This window comes from Bacillus rossius, chromosome 3 (assembly GCF_032445375.1).
Source record: "Bacillus rossius redtenbacheri isolate Brsri chromosome 3, Brsri_v3, whole genome shotgun sequence".
Classification (NCBI taxonomy): domain Eukaryota; kingdom Metazoa; phylum Arthropoda; class Insecta; order Phasmatodea; family Bacillidae; genus Bacillus; species Bacillus rossius.
This window is the reverse complement of record NC_086332.1, coordinates 44,222,444-44,246,972: the sequence shown is the minus strand read 5'-3', so window position 1 is coordinate 44,246,972 and position 24,529 is coordinate 44,222,444.

Genomic DNA, 24,529 nt, shown 5'->3' with positions numbered 1-24,529 from the left:
TCGATTTTTATTGTTTCCCAGCCATTCAGCGTCCTCAAAATCACCCCTCCACCTCTGGGGACAAAGCCCCAAAATTTCGACAATTTCAGGAATTTCAAATATCATTTCTTTCGAGATGGAGTGTTCCAAACCATTCGAGGTCCTGAACATACACTTTTCGCAAAAGTGAAAGCCCCAAAATTTCGAAATATAAGAATATATATAATTGGATTTTGGTATGTATGACGTCGATAAACTCTTACACCGTTTGACCGATCGCCATGAAAGTTGGCACATCGAAGTGTTTTTATCATCCATTTTTTTTGTAACTCGCCGCTAGATGGCGCTGTAGCGCATCAACTTCTAAACCTTTCAACCGATCGCCCTGGGTAAACAGAAAATCATAGGTCACAGATACACAAACAGTAATTATGTGTCATTTCTTAATGTCCAACACACTGGACATATCGATATCCATTTTGCTGTAACTCGCCGACAATATTTCACCCGGTGTTCAGCCCGGGCAAAGCCGGGTAGTGCAGCTAGTAAATTATATGTATTTTTAAAGTTGAAATTATATCTTGTTAAGACTATTCAAGTTTACAAAATGTACTCTAGGATAGTTTCACTACCATAAAGTTTACTTTGGCACACCAATACGCTTAGTATATCCCCGGATATTCACGAAAGTTAATATATACGGGTGCATGTTGCCATACGTGGGTCCGCCACCTTGATGACTTCGGCTCGTTGCTATAGTAGTTCCTGCATACAAGAGCATTAGAGTTCCAGCTTGTTACATTTCCGTTGTGTAATGCGCGCCTATTTCATTGCATTTCTAGTACATACTAAAAGTTCACTCTCAAAGTGCATAAAGAAGTATAACCTCAGAAGCTCAGGCGATAATAATAATGGTCTAGGGAGAAATGTCACAGATTCAGCGTTGAGGCATTTACATGTGACGAGTTCGGTACGCCTGTTGTTCGGCTAGCCCTGAGAAATCATTAAACATAATTATAAAAGGGGTGAAATTTTTTGCCATTTTTTCCCTAAAATGAGTACCTTTCATACATTTATCACGCTCGGAATTAATTTTAAAGAATTAAACGTAAAATTCGAGTTTTGTTTTATAAGTTTATCTTCAACATGAGAACACATTAATTAGTTCGTTACCAAGGTTATTTGTTTACACATCTCTAACGTGTACTCAAAAACTCACTTCTTTTCGCACGACGTGGACACATAGTTACAGCCAATAGAAAAATAAAACAGAGAAGGAAGTAATTTTTTAAATATATATTTTTAATGTTTGTTGGTGAAGTGAAAAAAGTAAGAATTTTGAAGGAGAGACCTAAAAAGGAATTCAATATTAATATTAGCATTGCGAATATTAATATTGAATGCATTATTAGAAATTATTTCTATTTCCTTTAGGTCGCGGGCACAATGCGTCTCAGAAATTTAATTAACAAAAGTGGTTAAACTGGTGCATTGGTAATATTATAACTCCTTGATTTTTAAAGGTTTTGTTTACAACTTTTTTTGTGAAATCTTTAACATTTGGTCACACTCAGTGATGTTTTACGCATGAACTTAAAATTTGTATAAAAACATTTCTCTGTAACATGTTGATTAAAAAAACTTGTAGACATTGATGGCTCCGAATGTAGGTATACGCATTGCATACGTAATGGCCAGGAAAAAAATAATAAGGCCTAATCGTTTATATGTTGTTTGTTTGTCGAGATAAAAATCGCATGTTCCCCACGATGCGATAAATGTTTTTCTGTCGCGTTATTGTAATGCCAGCATGAGAGCCGCCTTTGCCACAACCGCGCTGCAAGACCTGAACCAGGCCAGCCAGCTCCCCCGCCCACGTGAACTAGTGGAATTTCTCCGCGGTGCTGATGAACGGTATCGCAGCTACAACTTCCCTTCCGGCGTGCCGAGATGAGCGGCGTGAGAGAGAGAGAGTGGGGGGGGGGGGGAGAGAGGAGGGTACTTCCTGTTGTCGGACACGGGGCGAGGGTGGCGCACTCCGGCGATCGCGGCGACCCCAGCGGGGAGCCGGCGAAAGTGCAGCGCCCTCCCGCCGGTGTCGGCATCTGCCGGCGAGCGGGCGAACCACTGAGGCGGCTCGGCTCGCCTCGGTCCGGACACGCGCGAGATAAACACGCTGAATCGAAAGAAAACTCACGTTATCTAATTTAAATAAATCCTTATTATGTCTTTTGTTGGTTTTGCACTGAAACAGACCAGTATTTGTTTATTAATTCTACAAATTTTGAAAGGGTTTTTTTTTTTTTAATGAGAGTTATTGACTCAAGACTGACTCCGCCATACCCATTCCTCTTCAAATATAAGGGCACGAATGTCATGCACTATAGTTAATATTATCGCAGTAATTAATTTTGCTTTGAATCACTTTCTAAAATAACATTTCTGTAAAACACCTAATTATACCAATAAAAACTGTCTTTTGTGCTGCGAAAATTCATTGATATCATTTAATCACCTTATGCGTTCTATTTCATTAACTCGAATAGTGCTTTGTACTAAAAGGCACATTGAGGTAGACTATATCACGTTTATTGTATGCTCCAATCCTGCAACGTGTTAAAAACTTCACTTCAGGGTCACGAGGAGCAGTTCAGGAGCTATCAATACACGGAAAGCTGCAACGAAACATAGGTACTATCGTGGGACAACAATTTAATGACAAGCATAGTACATATAACATAGGACCTAGCGAGCTCGCGTTACAAGTGAAATGAATACAAAATAATGTATAATACACCAATCATGCTCACGTTACTACAAAACATTGTGCAAATAGAAAACCTTAAAACAATGAGGTCCATTACATATTACAAACTGAGGGACTTTTTAAAGAGGTTGTAAAGGTTACGATACCTAAAGCCTCGCACATTTATACGTGGGACCACTACCAACACAATTAAACAAAGCCAAAAAAAGCATTAACGAACTATGTGTCAAATAATTTTACAATAGTAGGGTTGTTTCGAGTTATACTCGTGGTTACGGCTGCATAAAAACAAGGGGGAAGACCCACTAACACTACTAGAATCGTACAAAAGAACAATATTAAACATTCAACCAGGAAAACCAGATTACATGGTAGCAAATTTCCCCAGTCAAGTTGATAATACACGAAATTTAAAGTATAATTTCTTAAAAAAATTCCACGCGAGATAAATTTAATGATCAATAAAATAAATTATCTTTTCAAGTACCAACATTTCTAGACGCGAATCACACACTTAATTTCTAGCCCACCGCTATAATTCGCTGCCTGAATTGTAAACGTTGCTAGCTTCCATCATGCGCAAATAGCAGCACGAAACAAACCGAAATTTTAAACTACTATAAACGGATCCGATAAAAGCGAAAAAAAACCTTCAAAAAATCCTAAACCCTGGCTTTGGACCTGATTTTCGACAAGGAATCATATTAATATACCGTACTTCTGGTTAAAATTCACTAAACCGTTAATACTATTAAATTTCCGCACATGTTAGAAGTTATACTTCTATGACATTACTAAAATATTAACATAAACTCTATTAAAATACATATCATAACACTAAGTAAATGTTTGGTCTGAAATAATTATGTAAATACTTCCTGCAAAAATACCTTATTGAGCTAAGTAAAATATATTTTTATTATTTCATATTATATTTTTATAATATTATTTAAAAAATAAAAACAAGTTTTTTTTTTTTTTTAAGTGTCGAGGTTTGAACAACGTCAAAAATGCGCCCTTGAGCTTTACAAGCCCTTGCTCTACCGCTGTGCTGCCGATGAGATTGGGAATTTAAAAGGAGAATTTGTATTATAATGGTTGTAAAGCCAGTTTTCTTACGTATTTTAAAATTTGAGATAACCTTTTTACTGTGACTATATTAGTTTGCCAAATATGTTCCGGGATAGTTCGCCTATCAGAAAGTTTCATTTTGCACACCAATAGCCTACGTTTGGCATGTCCCCTAGTGTTTACGAAAGTGAATATATAAAGGTTTACGTTGCTACACGTGGGTCCGCCATCTTGACGACATTGGCACCGTGGTTACACATTTCCGTTCATTCGGCTTCCGTTCCACTCACGAAATTTCCCCCACCAAATGACGTATGCCGAGAGGTAAGGATGTTCGCACAACAGAAACGCTGCGGGAAGCTCTAGCCAGTGCGACAAGAGCCAACCAAACAAACTCCTGTCTCTCGAGTGACTGCCAGGAGGAAGAGACAAACCCTCCACGGGCTTCAATCAAGTTGTCGAGAGCTGGGCCCACGCACCCGAAGCCCCCATATCGGCTCGAAGAGGAACGGGGCAAGACATCGAGAACACCGCCGAACAGCGGATAGAGGGGAGGTGCAAGGAAGAGGGTACTTGCATCGCCGCCGTCAACTTGTCTCCCGATTCTCTCACTGAAGATTTCGTTGCCCCCCCCCCCCCACCCTCCTCCGGGCTTCATGATGTGTTCAGCGCAGTGCAGAATATCGCGCCTTCCCACTCCAACGTCTGCAATGGCGGGTACAGGGGTTTATTCGTGGAGAGGATTTTTAAAATAAAATAAAACAATCTTTTAATTAAAAAAAAAAATCTTATGTCGACAACAAGGGGTTTGGACCAGATGCGGACTCAGGATTGACTTCTGGGTGGGGCACAGGTAGTCTGGGCCTGGTGTAATATCCTGTTTATTACTTAAAAATTAGTATTATCCCTTTGGGGGGGAGCATTGGCCCCCGTGCCCCCTCCTCTAAATCCGCCACAGGTTTGGTCAGTAACAGTATAATTCTCAACATGCATCGCTGCCATTGTGGTGTTGTGACAGTTCAACTTGTATCACTCAAAAATAACACAATGCCTTCACCGAGATCTCGCATATTTTTCCACAAATACAGGGGAGGGAGAGGGGCATATACCCCCATATCCCCCCTTCCCAGTTCGTCCGAAAATGAATGCCTGGATATCTGTGCGCGTGCGTGTTTCCGATCGGACGCACTTTCAGAATTATTGTATCGCCGTGCGGCTGACAACTGTTCCGTTGTAAGAAGCCTAATGTGTTCCTTTTGTGCTGTCCTTGTGTGTCATCCACAGCTGTTTGCCCTTTGTCAATTTTGTCTTTGTTTTTCCGTCTTTTTTTAGTGGTTATCGTTTGTTGCATCGAATGATTTTACTTACATATTTACTTCTCATTTCGCTTTTTTGTTTTTGTTTTGTCTACATGTATATAATTTATTTGCCAGTCTTAGTTTTCTCCAACGGCATAGTCCCTTATTTCTCATCGAATTATTTCCTGCCCTTGCAAGAATGTTTTTAAAAATCACAAATGTTCGGATACATACAGACTCAGATGCTATCATTTTTGTCCATACCACTAGACATTTAAATTATTTTACATGTTAAGTGCTCAAATTCAATAGATGTTGTATAAATATTTTTTTTGTCAATTTTTACTCTTTTTATTCCGGGAAACATATTATCTATCACTACAAAATAAGAAGACAAATGAACGTAATTCGCCAATTGTTACGATGGTCACACAAATAATTTGTCAAAAAAGTCATCGTTAGCTTGTATCAATTAACTTGCACAAATACATTTACTTGTGTTGTAAAGCAGAGAATAATCAAAAATTGAGATACTGCGATAGTAGTAACAATGAGATAAGTTAATTAATATCGAAAATGAAATTCTCAAATCATAACATTAATTATTTTCTTATGAACATAGACAGTAAACGCACGAAGGAGAATTATAGCGTGGCTTTCAAATACTTCGCCACTGCTTCTGGGCATGATTTTATTCCCTAATAATCAACCGAGATCAAAGAACATTCATCGGCGACAAATAATATTTCTGTTTGAATTATTTCAAGCGTAAGCAGCTTTACAAAATCACATTTAAATTTTAAATTTTGGATACTAAGGAGTATTGGACTTGTCAGCCGTAGCAATTTACACTATGCTTGGAAAATTGGTGGAATATACAAACTATATTGAAATATTTAAAAAGAAAACCGTCATTTGAAGGAACAATTCCCACGACCCCTCTCGTTAAAACCATCTATGACATGAAAATCTTGTGCAACTTGAATTGTTACAATTTAGAAAATGTTTCCGGCGCTCGTTTCTTAAAATTATAAATGATTTGGGGAAAAGTATAAATGTTTCAAAGTCTGCGATCTGCCTGAATTGTGTTTTTATATTCTTTATTTGTCCCACGTTTCAAGTTCGTCTCCATAATGTTTTTCGTTTCAAATAATTAATACTATTTAATTTTACTTGCTGCAAAATTGCGCTAATTAAACCTTTTGTATTTTGTCATAGAAATCGATAAGCTACCTACTTGGAAAGTGCTAAATAATTAAATCCCAGTCCCTAATGGAGCTAACAGAATTAATATCTGCATCTGGTATTGAAAGCTCTGTAATGTGTGTCCTATGATCGTTAAATCCCACGCAGGACGAACTAACGTTACCGATTGGCGCAATTATCAGATTTAAAACGCAGCAATAAAAGTGCATTAGTGATTCCAGTTCGACACCAAATTATCAAATAAACTCGCGTGTTCCGAGCACGTAAATATGTTTACTGCTCCGTAAATTACGTGCTTTCTGACAGACGTTTTATGCGTTAACTTCGTGTTGTCTCGATTTTAGTATGAGTAATGATCGCCCTGATGTTTATCTCTACGCAAAAAATAAAATTATCAAATTAATTTATCATTCATGATTTGTTCTACCTCACATAAAATCCAGGCATATATTTAGAATATATATTTTTTTTCATACAAATAATTTTTCTTGGTTTTGTACAAAATAAGAATGTTATATTTTGTAATTAATTTGTTCAAATGTCATGACATTTACTTAATTTGATGTAATAGTCTTATATTAGTCAAATTGTTGACGAACCAAATACCTTTTTGTGCATTAACTGTTATAATTGTTATTTTCTTTAGGTTTTTTTTATCATATTACAAATAGTTTTTTGCCTCGTGATAGTGGCGAAGGCGATGAAGTAAATGGGTCCTCAAAAACTGCTTAGTTTTTATTGCACGAGTGGGTAGGAACCATGAATTAACGTGTACACACTGATGTAATAATCCTTGTCAATACAATCCATGTTTTGACTGTAAGCGTATATGTTAGGGGTTAACTGACGAACTCTTTTCTTTTCTCTTTGAAAATATCCTCTTGCCTTGTAAACAGAACAGAATGAGCCAACTGGTATACAACCATATTGTCATTCAATTTATTTGAACAATATCTTCTCTTGTTTACATTTTCGTTTCAAATGTTACGAGAGGTGTTTTTTTTTTTTAGGTTTATTTAAGCTTGGGTTGTTACAAACTACATTTTCTCTCGTAGTTCCAGTTGCAGGAACATTTATCTTACCAAATTCTAAAAGTAATAGGCCTATAATTTAAGTAATATGACAGGTTTTAGCTGAATATTTGAAACTTGTGATAATTTGTTCTCAAAACATCAACATACTGAAAGAAAACATTGGCTTTCAAGCACACGTGGGAGATATATAAGATCACTTGAATGTGTGATAGTTAATACCAAAAACAGAACGCAATGGAGACTTAAAATTACTATTTTCGTAAACACACTTCATATGTGTTTATAAAAGAATATTTTTATGGTGGGTTTTGCAGGTACTTATGGAATGACATGCCGCCGTATAAATTAAAGTTCTGGTGAGTTATGTTATTTGATGTTATGTATACTTAATAATTTAATGTAAGACATGTAGCTATGTTTTAAAACCAGGTATGAAAGATAACAAAATATCAGGACACGTGAAAAATTGTACTGTGTTCACAAGGACTTTTATGAACACATTTTTTAAATAAAAACAATTGAAAATTATTACATTATTCGATAATCAAGCAGTTATTTTCCTGCCACAGAGGAGTAGCAATAGCAACTGATATAGGTAAACAGTTTGAGATAAACTTTAGAAAGAAATCACCTCACGTTCCTGAGCATTAAGAAACGCATTCATTGCCTGATGTAAACACTGTAAAATTGCCAGTGAACTGAGAATAATTAAATAAAAGTCTTTTAGTATAATTATGAAGTTTAACATTTTAATTGATATTGATAGCTAAAGCATTGGCATCTCAACAATTTCGTCAGATTGCATACAGCGTTTGGTATTTTTCTCCATAATATTGTAAATTTTCATATAGTAATTTTTAATTTCATATGAAGTAAAATAATGCCGATCGCATAGCAGAGAATTTTAAATAAAGCGTTGGCTTGGCAAGCAAGCTTAAGATTGCCGAAAGTTAACAGAAGAATACAAAAAGGAATGCTGTGATGGTAGCACTGTAATATTTAAAAAAAAAGTTAAGATGGCTAATAAGTGAAGTGTAGCTAAGGAACAGTTTAGAACATTATTTTATAATTTACGTTTATGTATAATGTTTAAATAGGATAAGTAATGTAGAAATTTGTGTGTGCCTTTGACCCAGTGAAAAATTTAATCGATGTTACAAATATATTTATATGTGAAGTATAAAGAAAAAATAAACATAAATACACACTTGGCCTAGTACACAAATAATAAGATTTAACTATTCCGTATTATTTCACTCTTCGTGCGATTCTCAAAGGTATTGGACATCAATTCATCATCCCTGAATCTTCTCGCAGTTAAAGAGGTTTCCCAGTTTGCTTCACTAGCTTCATTCATCTTGTGACAACGTAGTTCCCGTGTCCCGAGGAAGCGACGTCCTTAAACCCGGTCGTGAGGAAGTCTCACTCGCGTGGACTAGTTCCCGAAGACGCCGAGAGATGGTGTTCCCCAAGAACCCGTCCGCCTAAGTTCCTCGAGCGCTTCCTTGCAGACGCTAATGCAAGTCTTCCTCGGTAACGCTAAAATCCCTTCGGCGTCAGCGGTTGGCACGACACACGTCATGCAGCCCCGGGTTGCTGGGCAGCGTTCCGAAACCATTTCCGAGTTCTGCTGGGCGGCCGTATTTCACTACCTAGGCGAAGTCAAGCATGATGAATGGACCTCTCGTGCTCGTTCTCTCCTAACGAGATAAATTAATATCCTATATATAGTTGCATTGGAAACTTCTTTCCTTACCGTCCCGTTTCTCTACCCGTCGCTTCTTCCACCTTCCTCCGCTTTCACTGTTCCCCCTTCCTCCCATTCCGCGCTCCGCACAGGAGCTAAACTCCAGTCGCAGCTGTTGCCCTATAACCCCCTCTCCCCTTCCTTGTCCCGCGGAGCTTTGAAACAAAATTAATGTCGCTACTGACCCGTGGTTTCAACGTGTCCGCCATGCTGCTCCGTTGAAGTAGAAGGGGAGGGCGGGATGGGGCTTTTGTGTTTGCGAGGCATCTGCCAGAGTTTCCGCGGTTTAAGCCCGCCTCCCGCCGCGCGAAGCTGCGATGAAGGTACGATGTTGGAAACACTGAGTCTAGAAGCTTCTTCATCCAAGAGGCGAAAAGTGACCGGCCAGAAGAAGAAATCAAACTTGAAGATGTCCAGTAGCGTGTCTCCTTAAAGTAAAAAACTTTATTTGTTTCGCCATTGATGGTATTATGGAAAAAAAATCCTATCATTCTAATCAAGTAAAGTTTAAAAATACTTATAAAGTAAAATTATTATTCCTCCAGCGTACAAGATAATTTCGATAGTCATCTTATATTAACGTAAACGTTTAGGCCCCATATTTTATGGGGCACATTCTGTGCAGGTGCTGAACAAACCAAACATATCATGTCTCTGCTGGAAACAAAGCTGTTAGAATGTTTTTGGTTTTGACTTAAAGGGGTTTCTGAAGTTATTTTTAATATTCCAAGCTAATATTGTGAGTACATTTTTTAAGTAAATACTCTCAGTACCTTGAATACATGAATATCTGCAACTTTACAAAGATCTCTGGGTAATTTTTAACCAGCGTTCTTCGTAAATTCAAGTGATTTTGTTTTAAAAACATTTTAATTGTTTTCAGGAAATAAGGAAAGGATGGTGGAATCAAGAATGGGTGGTTCGCGCCGAGACGTTTCGTCTAAAATACGCTGAACCAGAACCTAGCAAAGTTCACTACTTGCCCGCTTCTCGCCCACAGCGGACACGCCCCGCGAACAGAGACACCCTTTTCTCATCAGCGAGCCAGTGAATTTTTTTTTTTTTTTTTCAATTTCATAATTGCGAGTGGTTCTGATTACACTGAACCACCCCCCCCCCCCCTTCCCCTTTTTCGCCTTTTTTTTTTTTTTTTTTAGTTTTCTTTCTCTCTCCACGCGAAGCCTGGAATTCAGCTCGCGGCGCGGCGCGGTCCTTATCGCGTTGTAGTCGGTCCGGTCCGGCGCCGGGGGAGGGGAAGGCTGGAAGTACGGTGATGTACACCGCTCCACCACCCTGTGGAATTACGTTGTCCTGGCCTCGGCCGCTCCGCCAGAATACACCAGTGGCGCGGCGCCAGGCGATAAAGAATGTTGGCACGCCTGCACACGGGATGGGAGGAGACACTCCTTTTGTTTATTATGTAGTTTTCAACGGACAGTGGAGGATGGGATAGAGAGAGAGAAAAAAGAAGTACACCCCGATCTGCCAACGTTCATTCACCCTGCCTGTCATAAAAAAAAATACATCGGGGATGGAGGTTTGTCATCAATCCGTGCCAACACAAAAATCTGGATAGCAAAATAAACATTTAAGCGGATGGATAAGGTAACTACAATTTTTTTGTGTGTAAACATTTTAGCTCTCGGTACACGGAAATTGGTAGGAGTGATTTCATGGAAAATGTAACTGAAGTCGATGAACTTAAATGTGACACAAATATGGCAGATCAAAGTGAGTAGTATGTTTTGGTTCCTCCGAGCGCAGGCTTTAAGGCTGTGGAGCCGATGAGCCGAACCAAATCTTGGATTGTGACGTCACGGTGACCATCTTGGATGGCCTTGTTCTTGGCCTTTGCCCTTGACCTTTACCTTCAAAATTTGCCAAAATTGGATAAAAATTTGCCAAAATTGCCCAAAATTCACCCAAATGTCCATTTTTTTTTTTGGATAAAAATCCCGACAAAAAATTCCAAAGTTCAAAAATTAGGATTTCTAAATACCACAAAATACTTTTTGCCTTAGAACGAATACAGAGCCCTGAAAGAGGCTTAAGCATCCATGTCTAAAGCCTCTGATAGGCCTCTCACAATATCTAGGATTATGACCACCATCTTGGATGACGTCATGTTGTTTTCTCGAACATTTCGCCATTATGTTTTTCACCATTTTGAATTATGACGTCACCGTTCCAACTTCCGTTATGGCCGCCATCTGGAAAATCTTTATTTGTTATCCGATTTTAATAAAAAAAATTTTAAATTTATAAAAAATTCAATTAATAAAATTTTAATAAAAAATATTTTAAAAACATACATTTACGTCATGGAGCTCGGAGTCCTCGGTTCGAACCCGGTGAGGGCAAAAAATAATAATAGCGACAGATCCTTCCCTCATGGTGGCTGCAGGCAGACTGACCCCCCACCACTTATGTCAAAGTATATGTATCGTCACCTAGTATGACATCATGTCCGACATCTTGAAAATCCATAATTTTAATGCTAGGAAATTGAGAAAATTTTTAAAAATTAATAAAATAATGTATTAATTAAATTATTATAAAAAATCTTTAAAAATATCGTTGCACTTTTCGTTATGGCCACCATCTTAGAAAACCGTAATTTTTATGGTAGAAATTTGGAAAAAAATTAAAAAATTATGAACAAATTTTAATAATCACATTTTATTAAAATACTATTTAAAAACTTACTTACGCCTTTACTGTAAGTCCTTGGTTCGTAACTGGTAAGAACAAAAATTACAAACAGCAGATCCTTTCTCCACGGAAGCCACCTACAGACTGACCTCCCACCAGCAATACCAAGGTATATATCGTCAGCTGGTATGACGTCATGTCCACCATCTTGTCTTCGTCCGCTGGAGGCCAACATCTTGTTTTCGTCTGCTAGAGTGCGCTGACGCCATGTTAGTATAATGTTTTGTTCACCATACCTTTGACCTCGACTGTTGGCATTTAACTTTGACCTTGACCTTGAAATTTGACCGTGACCTTGTCATCCATCTTAGATCCACCATTTTGTGTTCAGTACTCGCTACCAGGAACGATAGTTAACATATATTACCTGCTAGAGGACATTGCCACCATCTTGTTTTCATCTGCTGGAGGACTCCATTTGTTTGTGTGTACTTGTCTGATAGAGTGCATTACCATCATACTTGTTTAAGTTTTATCTGCTAGAGTGCAGTAATCATTTTTTTATTTCTGTGACACCCGCCATCTTATCATTTGGGTTTCATCTTGGTAATTTGTAATTATTTAGCTAGAAATTCGGAAAAAAATCCAAAATGAATTAAAAAAATTTGCAATTAATATATTTATTGATTCGATCGATTCTTGTTCTTAGTTCAATCCCTGGTCGATACAAAAAATTAATTTTATGTAAAAAATATTACCTTACTTCAATAAATCATGTTCAAAATCCTAAAATAGGCTTAAAATCCTGTAATACCAGCCTCCAGTAAGCCATTATGACCACCATCTTGAAAATTTGTATTTATTGACCTAGAAATTCTGGAAAACATTCCAAAATTCACCGACTATTTCACATATTAATTTACATATTGAATCGATGGATTCCGGTCCTCGGTTTGGTTCTTGACCAGTGTCAAGTGTAACTAAATATTAAATAAATTTTATATTCTGTTTTCCATTACCTTACGCGGAGTTTATTAATCATTCACTCTACGAAAAACAACTCAAGACAATATACCTGACCGACGAATTAAATACGTTGCCGATAAGCCTAACATGAAAGTCTAGTTTTTCGATACTTAGAATAACCTCTAAAACGTTCATGTACAAAGTCATACATATAGACCAATCGTATTTGGTCCACGAGACCGGGTCATAAACAATTTCAGACGTATAGAACAGTCATTTCCGAACCTCACGACCTTCTTCATCGACAGCTAATTATATTCAATTAGACCAACGTAACATGTTTTACGCATACAAAAGGACCAAGAGACCTTAAAAAATATTTTACCAACACCAAGTGGTTTTTAACTAGTAAATATTTAGTCACTACGGATTTTACTATGCACAATCATCGAAAAGGCAGCACAATAAGAAGCACAATCGAAAAAAGGAAGCACAATCAACAAAACGGAAGCACATTTTTGAAGCACCATCATCAAAAAGGAAGCACATTTGGAAGCACAATAAAAAAGGCAGCACAATTGGAAGCACAATCAACCAAAAGGAAGCACAATCAACAAATGGAAGCACATTTTGGAAGCACCATCAACAAAAAGGAAGCACAATCAACAAAAAGGAAGCTCATTTTGGAAGCACCATTAAAAAAAAGGAAGCACATTTGGAAACACAATCAAAAAGGCAGGACATTTGGAAGCGCAATCAACAAAAAGGAAGCACATTTTGGAAGCGCCATCAACAAAAAAAAAACACAATCAAAAAGGCAGCACATTTGGAAGCACAATCAACCAAAGGAAGCTCATTTAACGAAAAGGACGTGCATTTGGAAGCACAATAAAAAGAGGAAGCTGTTTTACGAGAACTAAGTCCTAATTAGATATCAGAATACAAGAAAAGAATCAAAAATTTTTACTTTTAATATATAATTTATTTCACAACATTATACAAATGCAAATAAAACAAGCCATTATTGTATGTAGCCAGCTGCCCTCAGTACTTTGAGTATGAAGGAAATTTCTTTGATGCACGAATAGTTTCCTGCACAAAGCGAGCCATGTAGAAGTCTTAGCTGGTCAACCAATATGTTTGGATCTTTCCATGATGTGTAATGAATCTCTTCTGCTACCACCTTCCTTGCATGTTTATTATAAATACTTTTAATATCACTATCGTCCCAGTGATCATAATAAGCTTTATCAGATTTATTTATTACAACGCAACGTTTTCATCGTTTCGGTCTCAGGACACCGTCACAGTCTTCGATCTTGTCAGCTTTAGGTGCTTCATTACAGTCCACGTAAATAGACACGAATATGATAGCTTGATCAATTTTCAAATCGCGTGCTTCATTATGAAGCTCTGCGCTCGGTATGCGTGCCCAGGTATGCTGGGCCCATAACGCACGCGTCATGCGTTCCGCGAGAACAAGTTTCCCCAGAGTGCGCGCACGCACGTGCTAAGTCAGACGACCCTCGGGCACCCAAGGATGGGCTCCGTGTATCCGGGCAGAGAAAACAGAGAAAACACCCAACAGGGACTCGTAAACCGTTATCTTAGCTCCGTTTAAACTTTGCCCGCGTCTACTCCGCGAAGCCGGAATAAAGCATGAAAGTATCGGGCATTCGCCCATAAAGCTGCCCATAAAAACTGCCTGCTCTGTCTGCCACGCATTTCATCATAAATGTATCAAGATAAACGCGACATGAAACGTCGCTTGTGTGAGTAAATAGAAGGAAAGAAACATTAAATGTGATTTAAAGTAAATGTTGTGCTCAAAGATTGCAAGTCTTTAGTTCTGAAATAATGTGTTTTTTTTTTCAAGGTTATCAACTTAGGGTTACGAGAAGCGGGGAGCGCAGAATTTCTTTGAAATTTCTAGAATTTATGCTGCTTAACGGGTTGTCAAACGACGTGAACAACAGAGCTTCTGAACACATGCGATTTAATAAATACTAGAGATATTCAGAATAGGGCTGTGTTTGCACGTACCTTTCACGAAGGAAGAAGTGTTAAATTTAGGACGGGAGTACTTTTCTTTGGAATGTGTCTTTTTAAGAGAGAAAAGGGCTTAATTTTTTTTTTTTGATAAGAAAATTGCGGAGCTGTTTCTTGAGGGACCAAGTGAGGTGGCCCAACGGTTAAACCTTAGCCTCACATTCGGAAGGACGCGCATTGGAATCCCGCTCCAAAGTTCGGTTTACCGTGGCTTTCCCTAAATTGCTCCAGGCATGTGCTTGGATGGATCGTGGTCATGGCCGGATAATTCCCCAATATCCTTGCATTAAAACACAAAATAAAAAAGGGATTAGGTGTTGAATATGCTACACCTGTACACCTGTACCGTATTCTTCGTGCACGATAGGACACGGCCGGTCCCTTATATTTGGTTAATGGTTTTTAATGTCCTATCCTTTACCGATACGTTACCTAAAATCCGCGCTCTAGTTGCTTTCGTCCAGATGGCGGATCCGCGTCTGGCGCCATTAACTCGTATATAGTCATTTTTGTGATCATCGGGGGAGACTTACCAAGCGTGTTGGTGTGCCAAATGAAACTTTACGATAGCGAAACTATCCTGGAATACATTTTGTACACTTTATTGGTCATAACAAGAAATAAACGCAACTTAATAACTAAAACGGAAGTTCTATTTTTGTGCGATGGTGCTGCTATCTGTAGTATTTTTGCCGTTACAATGTTACCGATGGTTGCGAAACGTCAGATAGAATGCGTTTGGAACCAGTTTCTAGCCTCGCGCAAGGCATCGTTTATTAAAACGGTTACCTATTTGTTTCCTTGTTGGAATTTGGTTTGGACACGTTAGGTCCGCGAAATAGGTTACGGTTGTATTTCAAAAAAGGCAGTGCTTATTCGCTACCTTACCCGAAATTCTTGGAACACCGCCTTATTAAGTCGTATAATGTCACCGTCGCTAATGGCGTACAGCTCTACTTTATAAATAATTAACCATACGTTTGTTAAAAGTAAAAATGGTTCAAAAATACACCCTTTTTACACGCTTTATATTAGCTTCACCTATATGTTTGTAACCGACTCCTTTGGGTGCGATTTTGACCCACTTTAAACGGCCAGATTTCATTCAAACTTTGTAGATTTATCGAGGACCGATGACAATACACTAATTTGATAAGATTATTTCATTATTCAATTTGCAAAATAAGATTTTTGTCAAGTTATATAATTGCACAATATTTAGTAGGCTATGTTTATATCGCGCCAAAGATAAACTGAAAGAAAAGAGTTCGCTCATTGTAAAGAAAACCATTTCGCTCATGTGCGAACTCTTTTATTTCAGTTTGTCTTTGGCGCGATATAAACAAAGCCTACTAAATATTGTGACATTTAATTAAATGAAAAGTGAGAGTGGGTTATGATTACTGTGAACAATATACTTTCTTGAAGAGAATATCATCTATATTGTAAAAATATGAAGAAAAAAATCTGAAATAAGGGCTTTAAATGTTGTTTCTTTCGTAAAATAGAGAAACACAATTACGTCTTTGTTTCATTTTACCAATTAACCAAGAGTGAAACATTATTATAAAACAACATTTTCTGCTTTAATAGTAAATTAATGTAATAACTATCAAGTTTTTTTACATTGTTATAAAATTTCTTTCATACGTCTATAAAGAAATATTACTTTAAATTATAAATAAACCAAACTAAAAAGTAGAAAATAAATAATAGTTTAAAAAAATAAAAAACACGCTTTATTCAGTAAAACAAACTAAAAAATGGAAAATAAATTTTAATAAATTTGAATTAAGAATAGTCTAAAAAAATTTAATTAATATAAATTAATAATAGTGTATACAAGCAAAAATTTATTTCATTAAAAAAAAACGTGGGTGCTTTTTAAGATATTATCGAAATGATAATCCTTCTACTCATATAGGTATGTCAATAAAATATTTATAACTATTGACACCATGCAACCCATGCCTTTTTTTTAAATAAAATACATTTTTTTCTTATATACACTATTATTAATTTATATTTATTAAAAAAAATTACAATATTCTTAATTCAAATTTATTAAAATTTATTTTCTATTTTTTAGTTTGGTTTTCTATATAAAGCGTGTTTTTTTAGTTTTTTAAACTATTATTTATTTATTTATATTTAAATGTGTAATAAAGTTAATTGATGGGATCACTTCTTGATGTTCCATGGTTGCGCACACACATACCACACGCCAGTTGACGGTCTCCGACGCAGGACGCGTTTGCCTCTGTCATCCGTAGCGCACCCCCCCCCCCCCCCCACCATAACTTTCCGACCCCGTTTTCCTTGCCGGTGAGAGAAATATTTCTACGTGAGCACTGACTTTACCCGGCACGTTGATTTTTTTTCCCCGCTAGTTTCAAGATTTAAAAAAAATAGATAACATGAACTATTTTGTATGCTCAATCCGACTGTAAACCCAGAATGAACCTCTATTGTGCAACCAGGACACAATTAGTCAGGCAACAAAATTTAATCATAAATATTTACCTCAAATTTTACAAATAGCAGAAAGCGTGTGCCACAAAAATAGCGACAAAAAATTGTTACGGAACAAAACAATTCAAATTTGTTTGTATAACGGGACATACCAATTAATTGTGCTAGATAGTAAATGATGGCAGGGAAATGAAAAAAAATTAAATGGTAGGAATCAATCCTTAATACCACCATTGCGACTGATAACTCACGCGAAAAAATTAATAACGAATTCGTCAGTCGAACTCATGCCCCTGCATGCCGGCGGACAATCCGCGCCAAAAGCGAGTGCCAACGGCAAGTTGCAATCAACAGGAAGAAGGACGGTTAAAATGCTTTTCCCGTTAATTTAAAAAAAAAAATTCCCGTAGACTCACACTCCCCATCACCAACATTTTTCTATGAATTTTTTAATAAATAAGCTTTGTGAAGAATTCTAGAGATCTGTATGAACAACACATCAAAACGCACTTCTAAAACTAACCGTGAAGAAAAAAATTCATCATATGCAGCCTATGCTAAACTAAAAGTATCATAAAACATCCAGGGTGAATAAGAATTCTAAGATAGCTTCATTTGTTGTCATACTGAACATGATTGAGGGCTAAAACTTGCTGTTACAAAATTATTAATGTTTCTGCATTTGGCTAAAATACCGAAATGCGTATTGTAATTCCGATTAGAGTGTCACAAAAAAAAGCTCACAGTAAATATGTTCTGGCTTTCCTGATGGTCATTTATTTTTACACTTATCCAACCATGAAATAGAATATGTATAGGCCTATGCACAAAAGATAATATATTAATAAAATAATTGATAACTGTATCCTAAGTTTCTCAACAAATCTGACCATATCCAAAAACAAAGCTGTTTCGTTGAAACGCTTCAGGAACAAACAGTGACAGTACCAAGCATGCTGTTACCGCAACTGTCAAACACGAGTCGAGAAGTGAATTATTTCATCCTTGGAAAGCTTTCTTACCTCTCTCTGGCCGCCGACAAAGCTTTCCATTACATTTCCCATAAACATGATAATTACTCATTAACTTTCTCGGTTCAGAGAAAATTCGTTTTCATCCGGAACACGAACTTTTAATTGACAGTCTAGTCCTTCACTTTCTCTGTTAACACACGAAGAACCAAGGCATAACATTGGCTAGATGAAAATTATTATATACCAAGCGTACATACAATAATTTTTATATTAAATAACTTAAGTTACTTATAGTGCTTTATTGTTATTTGAATAATTTAAACCAAAATATACATTATAAATTGATTTAAGTTTATTTTTACATCTCAGAGACAGCCTGAACATAAATTAAAAATTACAAATATTTTTTCTACATATGGTAAGAAACCTCATCATTCTTCTAACGCACCACTGACGCCCACTGCGTTAGGACTATGTCTATTAGAGAACTAAAGTATTTACACAACTTTGGCTGGTATAATTTTGTAGTGAAACTTCTTAACAGATGGTAGGGTTAACACTAGGTGATGACGTCATCAAAGCGAAAACGGAAAGTGAATAATGAGTTTTGAGCAAAGAAAACTGTAGGTGTAGAAAAATAAAGATAATGCCAAGTATAAACATCAGTTGTGGGGCGCTCGATTGCATATTGGCATCATAGCACACTTGAACACTTTCATAATTGCATACTCGCAAACTCGCATACTTGCGCACTTGCGTATACTTGCGCGCTTGAATATTAGCTCCCTAAAACTATATGTGCGAATTTTCAGTTCTAAAGAACGTGGCAGAAGTGCAACTTTTTTTTTAGACATAACTTCTCGTTTACTACGTCATAAGAGACAGACGTCAAATAAAACAGAAAGAAAAGAAAACAGTTAAGTAACGACCCGTAAGGAATCAACCTAGTACGAGTACTTGCCTGAAGTTATTTTTCTTTTGTTGGTCACCCGAGTCTGAACTCGGGATGACTGTGTACGGGATTCGAACCCAAGGCATCTGGAATTCAAGACCATTGCTTCACCACTGGCACCACCTCGCTGTCCTTGACATCAGAGTCTCTTATTATTAGCTCTTAAAGTCTACACTGCAAAAAAAAATTGTAATTTTACACCCATGTAGGTGGCAGCTGTATTTTCACCAATAAAGGTTTCTTTTAACCCCACATATTTGAGTGTATTTCAACCCACACCTATGTATAATAGAACCGAGTTTTGTTGTAAAATAACACCAACAAATTAGGTGTAAATTTACACATCGCTGACATGTTATTTTGACCATTTAGCTTTGAAAATCACATGTACACTGTATGCGTGATTTTACTGAGCTTGAATGAGTAATTTCACCAATTTAAATGTAAATTTTCCCCAGGCATAGTCTATGTAATTATTATGCAGTGCACGTATGTATGTGTGACTTAGTGTAAAATAACACCCTTTTCGTCTGTAAAAAAAATTACGATGCTGTAAATGTGTTTCTATCATTCATTAAATAAAATTATAAAGCAATATTTTACTTTGTATGATCTCATGGAAGATTCCGTAGTTAATTATAGGTGTCACTAGTGTGGCTTCCTAAGTGTGGTGGAGCGTGCTAGAACCATTTTCGCAGATGCTCATCTCGTGTTTCGAAAGCAACGATCTGTACCTACTATCAGGCTAAATAATAAATTGTAACTAATGTAATTAAATAATGTTTATAAACAATGAATATTTTTTTCAAGTTATAGATAGGTCCCTAGGAAGCCGGTGTGATTACTGGGGTTGGTGGTGGGATTTGTCGTCGCTTCGTCTTTTTCTTCGTACCACTCGCAATATTTTAATTTCTGAAATCAGCTCTCAGGGGTGCTAGTGTCACCTACTTTAGTTCCAGCTGTTAAAGCTTGTGTAAATTTAATGGTTCACTAGGTTCAGTGTCATTTTAATTCAATAATAAAGGAAATATTTAGCACAGAATAATGGGTAATTTTACACGATTATACATGTAAAGTACAACTGCATTGCAACTGTATTTTTTACCGAGGCCCTGTGTAAAAATAGTTTATTCAATTTATACTTACGTGTAAAAATACTCCTGATTCGAAAATAAAAATCGCTTTATTTACAAAAAAAATAGGTACATGAGGATACAAGTGAGTAGGTAATTAATACTAGTTGGTTTTTTTAATACATTTTTTTTGTGTAAAATTCCCACACCAGGTTGGTGTTTTACTATCACATCACAAAGTATTATTTTACTTCATTATTATTCGTTTCACATCACCAACCTATACACACATGGTATATAACGTAACACCGGTGCGATAAATACCGTCCGAATTGTGTTCAAACTCAAAGGTTACGGTATAAAACCGTCAGAACGTCACAAATTGTCGGAGTTTTACGGTGAATGTAGTATTCGTAAACACGCGGCTTTTCCCTGCGATGATCTCCAGGACCTTCGGTGTTCACAGTGTCTTGTATCGCAGAGTGTGTGTTCATAATCACCCCGCTGGCATCGCCGAGCAGTCGCTTCGATGTCGCCGCGCAGGGAGCCCGCAGGTTATAACTCCCCGATAAGTAGAGACTCTCCACCCTCGTCGGCTGGTGCTTTCTTATCTCCCCCTTCCCCCCATCACTACCGGAGGTCAGTCGCGGAAGCTCCCAGAACAGTGGCGTCTTATTTACGCCACTCCACGTGGCGGCCTCCGGGAGCTCGCAGAACCCTGTAGATGGACGATGTAAACATCCAATTAAACTTTCTGTTACGCTAAATACTAAATGACTCAAAAAAATCTACATACAAAAGCTAGATACAAAAAATTAAGCCGCTATAAGAAATGCTACGTGAAATATACCGAAAACCAAATTAATTAATACTTAGTTTTTTTATATTTTTATAGTTTTTGACATTCTCTCTTCTACTGGTCAACCAAATGTCCGATGGCACGTACGTAAAATGATTCATCACCAAAATAATTAGTTCAGTTTAATTTGAAGGGATTCCACAAACCAGTGACGAATATCTTAAAAATAATGGGCGATTGCAAAATTCACCAATTCCATTTTTCGCAAACATGTCCTTCACAAAGTAACAGGCACATGACAAGTTAAGCAATACGTAGGTGAGCGAAAGTATCTACTTCACTTAATGGAAAGGTATTTTCTGACGTGGAAAAAGAGCTCAAAATTACGATGGAACAAAGAAGTTGTCCAAAATCTTCGGTGGAGGGCTAATGCTTGGTGCCTCGTTGCCGACGTTCAAAATGTGTGCCACCAAAGGACACGCTCAATTTCGCGGTGCCGTCCTGCGCACGAAGCAGGGGCGCAGATCGTCATTGGCGCAGCACACGCTTGTAGCGCGTTGACACTTCACTCCCGCCCTTTCAAGTTCCCTTGCGCGCAAACAACCGTCTGCCCGCCCTACTAGGCTAACACCCAGTGTCCCTTCGTTCCGCACGATCAGCTGAGTCCTCATGACGTCACTCACGCACCAGCCGCGCCTCCAGCGGCACTCAGTCAAGACCTCTGCTACGTAAATATAACAAATAAACCAGAATGAATTAAAAATACCTGAATATATATCAACATTACCGAATGCAAGCTTAGTTCAGTCTACCACATTTCCAAAAATAAAACCATCAAACTTAACCTTAAAATTTACAAACTTACGTAATTAATTTTACTATTTCATCATTAATCAAAGAAATAAATAAAAAGTATGCTCTTTAAAATTTAAATTCAACTACAGGCCAGTGTGCACTGGTGAACAGGGTCGCACGGTGCTCCGCCGACCGTTCGCCGCCATCCCGACGTGGCGAGCGCAACGGGTTAACGTGAGCACTATTATCGAGGAGGGCCTGGTCCTATGGTCGATCGGGGAGGGCGTCCTCCTCATCGTCGTACTTTTCCGACCGGAACTTCGCTCGATCCCACCTTCGGGCCGATTAGATGCGGGTGTCTGCCCCCGGAGGACCGTAATTAGCTGGCCAGCTCCTTCCTGCACTCCCTCCCCATCCCCTTGTGCACACCTTGGACACCCATCCCCCCCCTCCTGGCCTGGTCGGCAGGGCACACTGACCTCCCCGCCTCGCCACCCCTTCAACCCCGCAACAAACTTCGATGCTCGTGGGCGACCCTTCTCTCACGCTCGGGCGGAACACAAGGGGGCCCTGCGGTCGGCCGTCCTCCGCACTGCCCTCCACCGCCTCCTTTTGCAATCCTTCCGCGCGCAAGTTCGGTCGCTTTTGTCCGACCCTTCGCAATTCACCCGACAACCCCCGCCCTGACCGTCGAATACATTATTTAATCCCCGCGGAAGACAATGTCTGGCGCCTACTCGTCTCGCTGTTTGCACACACGCCCCGCAGCTCTGGACAATCAAGTGGGAAGGGGGGGGGGGTGAGGGCTGCCTGGAGTTAACTCGCTGCACTTCCCGTGGGAAGTCATTCCTGCTCTCCCTTCACCTCACTTGCGCCCTTTCTCATCCCCCCTCCCCTTCCTCAAGATGCTGGGCCTTTCCTCCCCACCTCTCTTTCGGCCACTCCCGACCCCCTTCACCCTCGGGGAAAACTAAATTACACAAATTAAAGGGGGTGGCAAGCAGGGAGACCTGAAACCGGAGTAAATAACCAGTCCCGAAATTGTGTTCGGTGACCAGCTACAACTTTGTTCATCCTCTGAAGTTCGTGCACGTCTCCGATTCGCACGCGACCGTAATCGACTAAGCGATTTTCGAGGGAAATCTCGTCTCCTAAGTTTTCGGGGCTCGTGCAAGCAGGAGCCCGAAGAACGGCCAAAGGTTCTACAAGACTACACACACACCCATACATACACCCATATATATGTATATGACGCTCTTAGCCCAACACATCCTGTATGATCGTCATGTTACAGAACCTCCTTAGCCTGCGCGTTCACCTGTTCTCTCGCCCATCGAACGCTATGATTAACGGTCACTCGGTGACTGACCTGACTCAGGATCTCCGCGGCCAGAACTGTTGAGTTGTAGGCACGCATACATGCATAACGGGTGGAGATACTCTGGATGGACATGCAGTGTCTCTTCCTCTCAATGATTCGTCATGTAGCAGCGGATATTGCCGCCCATGGTCATGGTGAAGAGAAGGAATTACACCATGCCCATGGTGCCACCACACAATATAGATGCCATTATGTTCTGTACGTCATCTGCAAATGTCATCATTACACCCGTGTATACTCAGTATTTCATTCAATAAAACTAACAGTACTACCTCATGTATTTCTTAATGTTGCAATTTTGTGGTCGTGAGTGTAAATATAGGCATCCAAACATATACTTAAAGTATTTATTCCAAAACGATACATATATCCTGATAAAATCTGCGTTAGGATTTCAGACAAGCATGTATTTTAGGTAAATGTATTGTTAGCATTTATTTACTGTAGTAGCATTGACACTCCCTGGCCAGTTCATTATTCATCATGCTTTAATTTACTAAGTTTATTTTCTTTCAATGCACAAAGTATATAATACTATCAAGAAACATTCTCTTTTGCATTTTCATGTAGGTGGTTCGGGCCGTGCTGTTGAACATTTTTTTCGTACAATTTTTTTTTTAATCAGAAGATTCGACCACAGACGAAGGCAAAGGCCTATGGTGGAGCCTTTTAGTAAATTGATGGCCACGTCAAAACAGACAATAGTCTATCGGTCATTTGTACTGAGAGTCACAAGCGACCGCGGGATTTCGTCACAAATTGAAAGTAAATATCGCGCCCTAGTGATGAACCTATTTGTTTTGAGAAGGTTGTATTACGAGTTTCTGTTTTCTTGATGTAAAGTTTACTGCATCTGATATGATAAAAAATAAAATACATCTAAAAATTGGTTGTCTGTAAAGTCGGTCTACGGACGATAGTTTAACGTTACGTCATAACAAAAATTTATGAAATAATTGTATAATTTTATGAATAAAATTGAATCATTTTTATTGAATTATCACTATTTTGTATGACTACAAAGGAGTGAAAAGAAATCTACACTTTAATTGATAAATTTACTTTTATTTGCACTCATTAATTCAAATATGTTTATTACTTAAACGAACAGATTATTTTAACTAAAACTTTTATACATGTTTGCTATTTAACTTCTTCCAATCTGTGTTATTCTGTTAAGGATAGGACGATGATAGGAAAAGTAGGAAACTAATGGGAGTGTTTCAAGTTTGATATGCCTCGAAAAAGTCCAATCGATGGTTGTTCCAATCGAGTGGAATAGAGATGGATGCGGCGCAAGCGTACAATGAGCGT